Source organism: Alligator sinensis, unplaced genomic scaffold, assembly GCF_000455745.1.
Source record: "Alligator sinensis unplaced genomic scaffold, ASM45574v1 scaffold235_1, whole genome shotgun sequence".
Classification (NCBI taxonomy): domain Eukaryota; kingdom Metazoa; phylum Chordata; order Crocodylia; family Alligatoridae; genus Alligator; species Alligator sinensis.
In genome coordinates, this window is record NW_005842042.1 from 1,797,620 (window position 1) to 1,808,454 (window position 10,835).

Genomic DNA, 10,835 nt, shown 5'->3' on the forward strand with positions numbered 1-10,835 from the left:
GGTGGGGTTCAATGTAGACAAATGCAGGGTGCTGCACCTTGGGGGAAGGAATCCACAGCATACATACAGGCTGGGGAGTTCCCTTCTTGAAAAGACAGAGGCAGAAAGGGATCTTGGAGTCATTATTGACTCCAAGATGAACATGAGCCGCCAATGCCAGACTGCAGCCAGCAAGGCCAGCCATACCTTGTCATGCATCCAAAGGTGCATCTCAAGCTGGTCCAGAGAGGTGATCCTCCCCCTCTATGCGACTTTGGTCAGGCCGCAGTTGGAGTACTACGTCCAGTTCTGGGGGCCACACTTCAAAAGGGATGTGGCCAGCCTGGAGAGGGTTCAGAGGAGGGCTACCCACTTGGTGAGAGGGCAGCAGGACAGGCCCTATGAGAACAGATTGAGGGACCTGAACCTGTTCAGCCTCAGCAAGAGGAGGCTGAGGGGGGACCTGGTGGCTGCCTACAAACTCATCAGGGGAGATCAACAGCAAATAGCCCTTTTCTCCCTAGCACCACCTGGGGTGACAAGAAACAGTGGTCATAAGGTGTTGGAGAATAGGTTTAGGTTAGAGATCAGAAGGCAATATTTTACAGTTAGGGTGGCCAAAATCTGGAACCAACTTCCCAGGGAAGTGTTCCTCGCCCCTACCTTGGGCAAATTCAAGAGGAGGTTGGATGATCACCTGTCTGGGGTCTTGTGAACCCAGCATTCATTCCTGCCTGTGGCATGGGGTCAGGTTAGATGATCTGTTCAGGTCCCTCCTGACCCTAGCTACTATGATACTATGAAAGGGTGCAGAGAAGGGCCACGCGCATGATCAAGGGCCTGGGGGACAGGCTCTATGAGGAGAGACTTTAGGATCTGGTACTGTTCAGCCTGAGCAAAAGAAGGCTGAGAGGCGACTTGATAGCTGACTACAAATATGTCAACAGAGAACACCAGGACCTAGGTGAGCAACTTTTCAGAAAAGGTTCCCCCCCCGGAAGATGCGGACCAATGGACACAAGCTAGTTGAGGAAAAGTTTTGGCTGGACATAAGGAAAAACTTATTTTCTGTATGAGTCACTAAAATCTGGAACACACTTCTGGCAGAGGTGGTGCAGTCACCATCTCTGGTGGTTTTGAAGAGGAGGCTGGACAAATACCTCGTTGAGCTCATTTGAGCCCATTTACCTCCTACCCATGGCAGGGGACTGGACTTGATGATCTTATAGGTCCCTTCTGGTCCTTCTTTCTATGATTCTAAGGTTACTGAAAAAATGTCAGCTAGTCTTTAAGGCAGGGGTGGGAAAAATACGGCCTGTGTGCTAGATCTGGCCCAACTTATTCAATCCAATCCATGGGCAGGCACCCACCAATTGATTACATCTAGCCTGTGGCTGCCCTGAGTCTCTCTGCATGGGGCCAAGTCCTCTCTGTGGTCGCCCATGGCCCTGGCTAGTGCACACAGCTTCCCGGTGGGGCTGCTTCCAGTGCAGCTGCAGCTGCCCAGGTACTGCTCGGCTTCCCTGTCCCCTCCCCCCACAGCGATAACGATCACTCCTGCCCCTGCTGCACTGTTCCAGGCAGCAGGTAGCATGGGGAAGCCCTGGGGACATATGCTAGGCAGCAGATGCCCAGTCAGGTGGGCGGGAAACTGCAGCCTGGTGTCTCCTGCCCCACCATGCAGGACTCCAACTCCAGCTTCCTGCCGCCTTCCACCCGTTCAGGCTGCTCGCAGGTGGCTGCTCATCATGCTGTGTGGCCAAGTGGATGAAAAGTGCTTGGGAGCTAGAGCTGGAGCCCTGCATGCTGGGGCAGGAGCTGCTTGGCTGCAGCTTCCTCCCTGCCTGTCTGGGCATGTGGTGCCCAGCATGCGTCCCCACAGCTTCCCTGCATTACCTGCTTCCCGGAGTGGTGCAGCAGGAGGAGGAGGTGCTGCTGGAAGCAGGGGGAACAGAGCAGTACCCAGGCGGCTGTGGCCCCCCTGGGAATCTGTGCATACTGGCCAGGGCTGGGGCAGTGGTATCTGGCAGGTGTGGGCAGGAGCAAATGGGGATCAGCCCCATGTGGAGTGTCATAGGGGGCGGGGGGGAAGGAGGGGGAGGCGGACTTTGCCTGCACTGGACTGTCTGGGCGAGCTTTGCTGCATGTTCCCCCTGCCGTCTTCCCCCCAGGACCTACCATGTGGGCAGCCCTCCACATGCCCCCACACACAATATACAAGAATAAGACTTTTTTCGCTATTACACAATAATTGCCTCGAGATATGATACTCAAAAAAACATCAATCAGGGCAAAATTATTTTTTGAAATAAAATTAAAGTATGTTTGAGTAGATTTTGATTTTTAGTATACAGTTTGTTTTTTATCTATAATTTGTTAAAAGGACATCTTCTGAAGAAATTTGTGTGGGGCCCTCAACAGCTCACCAAAACTCATTAAGTGGACTGCCAGCCAAAATAATTGCCAACCACCGTTTTCCCAGGTGACTCACAAATCTGGTATGCAGTCTCTGGGAAATTTCACTTGGGGTTTTGGGTTGCTTCTCAGAGCAGAAATACACTTTAAAAATGCCAGCAACTTGTCATCCCAATTGCAGAATAGAATAAGACAAATTGGTATGTGCAGAAGTTAACACCAGTTCATTTACTTTCACTTCTAAAAGTAGAAAGTCTCTGAAATTTAAAGCACGTGTTCTTTCTTTCTACCCCATTCCTGGAAGGCAGAGAACTGTATTTTTTTAGGATCCATGTTAATGGAACAAACACACTTTCTTTTTACGTAGCAAACGCATTTATGGACCTATTTAGTGTAAAAATACAGATCAATATGATACAACTTGATAATCTTGTGGTTCCTTTATAAACACAGCTCAAAAAGAAATACCAGCTAACCAATAAGCAATTGTCCGTACCTTGCTGTTTCTTTTTAACACTATCTCATTACATTTCTTGGGATTTTTTTCTCCCTTTCACCCCCTCCCATGTGTTCAGGTCAAAAAGTCCTCCAGCGTGATCCTTTGGGTGAGAGCAATAGTAGTCTAGACCTTAGTCTTTTTGTAGTGAAGCATCCAGTGCTGTTGCTATTTAGTGCTTATCAGATCTGAATCTTGCTTTATCCTCTCCTGGCACCCCTTCTAAACATGCATCCTTAGAGTTGTGCCATGGGCTGCATTTACAAGGCTGCATTTGAAACTAGCAACATGATGTTCTGACAATGGCATCTCAATTTTGCATGCTGTTCCCATCCTAAAATTGTTGCCAGCACCCCTAATCCTGAAAAAAGTCTGTCTTCTAATGAAAAAGGAAAATAAAAGAGACATTTATTGACTAATCTTAGCTGATAAGATATGTAAAGTTCATTGAAGACCATGACTTCTTGCTTCATGATAAGTTGGGGGGTGATTTAGCTGAATCTACAAAAAGGTGCATGTGAATATCAGTGTTCAAATCTGATCTTGTAGAGCAGCTGATAACCGATCTGCTGTGCAGTGCTTCTGTTCTGTGTCTATGTGTGGGTTTTGGAAGCTTTAGTATCCTGCGGCCCAAGAAACCTAATTTTTCGTTTTTACTGCCCTGAGTTTTAAATTCAAACATTTCAGAAGTGTGATGGTTGGTGAGGATCTGCTACTGCTGTATTTCACCAAGCAATGCTTTACCCAGCACCAAGCAATGGTTGTGCCAAATTGACCTTGTTAGTTCAGCAACATGCTTTATTTTCTCCCTTTAGACTAGTATAGGAATGTGGCAGCCAGCTTTGCTTTCCCTGCATGGCTGGTGAGTGATGAACTGGCACTGTTTTGCTTGCAAAGTAGAATTCTAGTTTAAGGAATTTTCTCTGTACCAGGATGGAATTCGAGCACTTAGGAAGGTAAACGAGCTTCTGCAGTCCATGGAAATGCTGGAGAATGCTGTTTTTTAGTTTCTTCTACCAGTTTCTGTCTCTTCAGAACTCTTCTTAGTAACTTGCAGACTCTTATTGGGGTACTGTACCTGACTGCATGCAGCTTGTACATGGGCTTTGTGCCTAAAGTTTTAGGAATACTCAATACAATTCTACAATAGACATATTTTTTTATTTGATTGAAAACAAGTCCAATGACATACAGCTATAGACTCTAGTGAATCATGTCCAAGAAGCTTACCAACCTTGGAGCCCTTGCTGCCCTTAGTACATTGAGCTTTCTTTTGTCAATACAGGCAGTACAGTCTTGACACATCCTTCAGCTTTGGGGTGTGCTACATAACTGATGCAGGTTACAAGGCAGAATATGAGGCAGATGCTTGAAGTTCAAGTATTTCAAGAGCTATAGCTAGTCTCTGGTAGCTTGTGTCATCAGTTACTAATTGCTTGATGTAGCTGTTAGCAACTGATCAGGTCAGGATGTAGATTTTTTTCTTGTTTCGGAGAAGAAAAACAAAACCCTTTATATTTCTGTGGGTCCCAGAATTATGTAAGCTATTGCTGCATAAAGATTTTTTTTCCTCAAACAGAACAACAAGAGCTATCACATACATGCAAGGTGCGCTGAGCTCTTTAACAGGACTGCTGTTGATCTGATATGAAGCTGTGCTGCTTGGATACTCGTAAAGGTATCACTTATCTGGTACTGACCCAGTTTTATGGGACCCAGGAGGAAGAAGGCAGACAGCACAATGCTGAGGCACTGAAGAAAGGCACACAACAAATAAAGTGCATTGGTACTGACGGATTATTCGTGCAAATACTAAGTATGTGTCGGTGTTCTAGGTAAAGAACCTGGAACAAGAATCTTTGCCTTCTAGCTGGAAGTTGCAGGGCTGTGGAGCCCACCAGCCCAAGCTATAAACATCAAGGGGAAAAAGCAGTTGAGTCACTCACCTTTGCCCTTCTCAGTCTGACTGTGACCTTCCACAACACATCTTTCTCACCCTCAGTGGTTCAGTTAGTGACCTGTAACACTAACTCCAGTTTAGATCCAGCATTTGACATTACCCCACACATGCACATCTCAGTTCTGTTGCATGTACTCAACAGTGACTTGATTGAAAATGGTGGCTATGAGTTCAGATGTCATTCCTCTCTACTTGTGCAAAGCTGTGTACAGTGAAGTCTGTTAAAGTCGCACACACTGTACATTCCTCATGAAAACACAGGTATCAGCTAGTGAATGTGGTCGGGGTAGTCGCACACTGGTCATTCAAGATGAGTGAAAAATGGTGAGCTGTGAGTAGTGCAAGTGGAGGTCTGTGATTTGTTGTTTTTTGTATTTAACATGAGAGATTTAGGCCTGATCCATAGTCATCTTATAGAAAATAGTGGAGAAATGGTAGGCTTATGGCACTGGAGATGCTATGGAAGTAAAACCTAGCTGAGATGGAGTGAATTAAGTTGGCTAAAACATTTAACATACAGGAGTGCTAAGCAGCAGAAAGATAAGGTGTCTTTTTACTAAGCACCAAAACATCTAAGTCATGTAGGAGGACTCCTGCAAAAGTAGAGGATAAATAGCATCTCTGATCTTTCAGAAGTAAAAAGTAGAACAGAATATGGGGACATGGGCATCTTGAAGGAAGATGAGGTATGCCTCATGGAGCAGAGTTGACATATATACCAAAATGCTTTGCTGAAGACTATCAAGTTTGGAAGCCAGTGTAACCCCCTGTGACTAGAGGTGCACCAATACATCAGTCCTATATTGGATCGGCACCGATATAAAGAAAATTGTCTATATCGGAAATTGGCCTGATGTGGCCAATAAATAACCTGTGCATGTATGCAGCCGTAGCGCAGCATGTAGGCAGTGAGAAGCACAGCCGGCAGTATGGAGAGTTACGTGCAACTAGTAAGTTTGTTATGGTGGAAGGGAAGGGGGCATGGGGGAGCAGATCAAGGCCCCCATGGTAAAGAGTGTGTGTGGCTGGGGTAGGCACTGCCCATCTGGGGCAGGGGGTTGCGGGATGGAGCCGTGGCTTGTCTGGGGGGGCGCCATTGTACACCGCTCATTCGACAACTCAGCTGCTCATCCGGCAGTTCCTGCTGCTGCTCCTGCCGCTCGTCCGGGAGGGCATGGGTGGGGGGGGTGTGCCCCCAGATCTGCGCAGGATGGACAGCAGTGCTGGGAGGGGGGCTATGGGGTGGCTATGGCGATTTTTGGGGTGGCTGTAGCCCTCCCCCATAGTCCCCTTCCATCGCTGCCAGCTGCCTAGCATTGCCCTGGTGCCAGCCCCAGCCCGCAGGCGCCGCCCGCCCCACCCCAGATGAGTGAAAAATGGTGAGCTGTGAGTAGTGCAAGTGGAGGTCTGTGATTTGTTGTTTTTTGTATTTAACATGAGAGATTTAGGCCTGATCCATAGTCATCTTATAGAAAATAGTGGAGAAATGGTAGGCTTATGGCACTGGAGATGCTATGGAAGTAAAACCTAGCTGAGATGGAGTGAATTAAGTTGGCTAAAACATTTAACATACAGGAGTGCTAAGCAGCAGAAAGATAAGGTGTCTTTTTACTAAGCACCAAAACATCTAAGTCATGTAGGAGGACTCCTGCAAAAGTAGAGGATAAATAGCATCTCTGATCTTTCAGAAGTAAAAAGTAGAACAGAATATGGGGACATGGGCATCTTGAAGGAAGATGAGGTATGCCTCATGGAGCAGAGTTGACATATATACCAAAATGCTTTGCTGAAGACTATCAAGTTTGGAAGCCAGTGTAACCCCCTGTGACTAGAGGTGCACCAATACATCAGTCCTATATTGGATCGGCACCGATATAAAGAAAATTGTCTATATCGGAAATTGGCCTGATGTGGCCAATAAATAACCTGTGCATGTATGCAGCCGTAGCGCAGCATGTAGGCAGTGAGAAGCACAGCCGGCAGTATGGAGAGTTACGTGCAACTAGTAAGTTTGTTATGGTGGAAGGGAAGGGGGCATGGGGGAGCAGATCAAGGCCCCCATGGTAAAGAGTGTGTGTGGCTGGGGTAGGCACTGCCCATCTGGGGCAGGGGGTTGCGGGATGGAGCCGTGGCTTGTCTGGGGGGGCGCCATTGTACACCGCTCATTCGACAACTCAGCTGCTCATCCGGCAGTTCCTGCTGCTGCTCCTGCCGCTCGTCCGGGAGGGCATGGGTGGGGGGGGTGTGCCCCCAGATCTGCGCAGGATGGACAGCAGTGCTGGGAGGGGGGCTATGGGGTGGCTATGGCGATTTTTGGGGTGGCTGTAGCCCTCCCCCATAGTCCCCTTCCATCGCTGCCAGCTGCCTAGCATTGCCCTGGTGCCAGCCCCAGCCCGCAGGTGCAGCCTGCCCCACCCATGCCCCACGCAAAGCTAGGGCACAGCCCCCCTGCCATGCCCTCCTGGGGTGTGCGCAGCAGTGAGAGCTGGGCAGTTCCTGCCCCAACCTCAGCCCCATTTCTTTCCTCACCACAGGGGTCTTGATCTGCCTCCCCCCTCCCCTTTCCTCCCCCCTCCCCTTCTACCACAATAGACTTACCAGCTGCATGCAGCTGTATTGGAAATCAGATCAGTGATGGCTGATATGCCTCCTTAAAAATCGGCTATCGGCCCTGAAAATCTCTGTCGGTGCACCCCTACCTGTGACTCTTGCATAACTCATGTTCACCTCTCAGCAGCATTACACAGCATGTGGCACCGGTTCTGTTCTTCAGAATGTATCCCCGTCTCTCAATTTTGTGGTTTGTACTAATTAGCTACCAGCTATCAGATGAGAAGGTTGGTTAGTTACCATTCTGCTGTGTGCAGTTTGAGATGGCAGGAAGCAATAGAAACAACTGAAGCTTTCTAATTAATAAGGGAACTTCCCTTAAAAAAAATATGACTTTTGTAACAGCTAAAACTATTTCAATAGTCTAATATTAGAAATGTCTTAAGGGGTGCTTTCTATGTAGTGCCACTTTGAGTATAAACACTTATGGATTAACATTTTGTGGTAAACTTTAAGAGTTCATGAAAGACACAGTTATTTCCTCAAAAGATTCTGGACTGAAAAAGCTGCTCTGCTTTGGTTTCACAGGAGAAGCACTATTATGTTTTTGCAGCCTCCAAGGATAGCATGTATTGTATAATCACTCTTTTATCCTTGACCTACACAAAGAAAAAATACAACACATTTTTTCCCTTTGCTTCACATGTAACATGTGCCAAAATGTTTGTTTTACAAGCAGTCACTCCATACTTTTCAGATGAATTAAAGACTGAGAATAAAATGGCTATAAAAGCATTTAATTTCCTAGCTGTGTGGCTGGCAACAGACACTCTTTAAAAGTCAACAGCAATGAGTTGCAGGAGCATTCAAACCGTCAGAATAGGTTCTGTTCAGGATCAGCTGAACTCCTGTAAATTTTAATGAAGAGTTGCAAATCTTTCCTCTCTCATTCAGTACCTTTTTGATTAGGAGCATCTGGAGTGAGGTTAGTTCAGAACACTTATAAAAAAAATAACTCTTTTTAACATCTGGAACAATCCCAATATCTACAAAGTAATGTAAGAGCACTCACAAGAGTTGACAGTAATGTTTAGTCTGCAGTGTGCCTCAGCTTGACTCTATGAACAAATGTGAAGAGCTGTGGGTATGTCTACACTGCTGCATAGTGTAGTTCCCCAAGATAGCTTTAAGTAAGAATCCAGCTGAATTGGCTCACATGATGCTGCCAGCTGCCAGGGCTAGACTGACTGCAGTATCTGAGCCTGCTCATTTATTAGTAGCTGCTGACAGATGTTCAGTTAAAGGCATGATGGGATCAGATCTGCGATCCTAACAGTTGTGCTTCCTGCCATGCCACACGTGTATGACAGGAGGTGGGATTGCAGATCAGATTGCTGGTGCCAGGAGAGAGGGGTGGGGATTAAGATTAACTGGTTATTCACCTTTTAAGTGTAATGTCTACCAGGGGCCAGAGACATAAGTCCAGCTTTATACCACAATGCATTCTGTAGTGTAGACATACCTTGTGCTTTAGCTAGTGTTTCCCCAGGTGTGGGTTGCATTTCCTGGGGGAGAGCAGGGGGAGCTAGAGGGCAGAAGACAGTTTTTTTAATGCGTTTCCACTAGAATGTTTTATTTGATTAAATTGCTTCTCCTTTAGCTAACTGCTTGCCTGTGCTACTTGAGGCAGTTCACAGATGTGTGTAGAGTGTCTAGATTAGCATGCACAAATATATTCACTACCTGGAATGACGCAGCAATCTGGTAATTTTAGTTAAATTCTTCTGTAGATAAATGCCCATTTGTTCTGCAGTCTCTTTTTTTTTTTTTTTTAAGGAAAAAGGGGGGGCCTCTAGTTGCTGTGATTGCACACTATAAAATGGAGAAACGTGACTGCCATGGAAATGGTGCAATCTGAATTTGCAGAGAGCCTGAAACAATAGTGCCGACAAGTGAAGTAGCTCATTCATTTTAATCCCATGTCATTAGTACTTTTATATGCTAGCATTATAACTTGTTTCAATGCTCATCAAAACTGTTAGAAATGAAAGGAAGTATTGTAATGTGCACTTCTCACTAACTTATGACCAATCATTTTGTTGCCCTGAGTAAATAGATTTGGGAGTAATTAGCTGCTCCCTCCGTCTTGCAAATCAAACACAGGAAGGCAACTTAATTTTGCTGAGAAAAAATCATGTCTAAAGATCCTTGCAGAACCCAGGGAAGTAAGAGATCTTATTAGGGACAAATAATAATATTGCCATTTCATAGAATGGAGAAAGCTGTTTTAGTTTGCAGTCAGGCAGAAGGCAGAGTAGAGGTGCACCTTATAGACTAATTGAGTTGAATTGAAGATGCATAAGCTTTTGTGAGCAACAGCTCCTTTCATCAGAAAGCTTATGCATCCCTGGTTCAGGTAGTCTATAGCAGTGGTTCTCAACCTTTTTTGTACCAAGATCCATTTGTAAACATCAATGGCCAGTCCCAACCCAGTGCCCCTCACTCCCAACCTGCTGTCCCCCACCCCCAGGCCCCAGCCCCACAATGTGTGAGGCAGGGGGTGTGTTTGCTGGTTTAAATCCTTGGGCAGTAGGACCTGTGAATGCCCCAATTTTTTTTTTAACCCATCCAAACACAAAAGTACCATTATTTTGATTTGCCTCGGTGTCAAATCAGGGCCCTGTTCCTACAGTACAAGAGACCCTCAGTATTTCCTGCATAATAGTGATAAGCAGACGGTATGGGAGGGTGGCATCCTAGAAACTGACTGGCTTGGAAAGACATGAGCTTGTATAGACAACAACCTACTTTGTTGGATGCTAGGAATGGATTGCTTTGCAGTCCACTTTATTTGGCTGGATGTGATTCCTTCCATGAGCAGGGAGGTCATTATTTGTGTTAGTTTGAGGTCAACAGTGATAAGGGATATAATTGTGACTGGTTTGCAGCAGACTTGCTGCTTTTCCTGATGCTTTTCCTAGTGTCCACCTGCACGATTGCAAATAAAAACGCTAACCGTACATCACAGGTTTCTTGCCATTTGTTTCCTACGTTTGAGAGAGATGTTCCCCACTCCCTAGTGGGGGCTTGAAATACTGACAAAAATGTGAATTTGCAGTAGCTATCTTGAATTCCAGTATGACGGTTACACATAGTACTTACCAGTTTGGCAATATGACTTTTCTGACGTGGGTAGACCATGTCTATCTGAAACACACTGTTGCTGCTTGTGGCAATGAGTTACCAGGTGACACCTTTACCCTTTGTTTTTACCCTACTAGAGAATATAGAGCTAAGTGCCAGCAGAATTAATGTGCTGTTTCTCACACACTTTAGCTGAGCACTTCCTGGCTTAGTATGCAATACTAGCATTCCTTTTAGGAAATGTGCAGTAATCCTTAACAATTTTTTTGAAAGACTTATTAAAATAAGCCA

At 45.9% G+C, this 10,835-nt stretch overlaps 1 protein-coding gene across 1 annotated transcript in view; it reads left to right on the forward strand.

The window, feature by feature from the left end:
• Positions 1–10,835, forward strand: part of RABL6 (RAB, member RAS oncogene family like 6) — a 64,631-nt gene that overhangs the window by 10,485 nt on the left and 43,311 nt on the right. Inside the window, exon 3 of the mRNA XM_025203010.1 lies at positions 2,970–2,999. The gene's annotated coding sequence lies outside the window, so the exon portion shown is untranslated. The remainder of the gene's footprint in view (positions 1–2,969; positions 3,000–10,835) is intronic.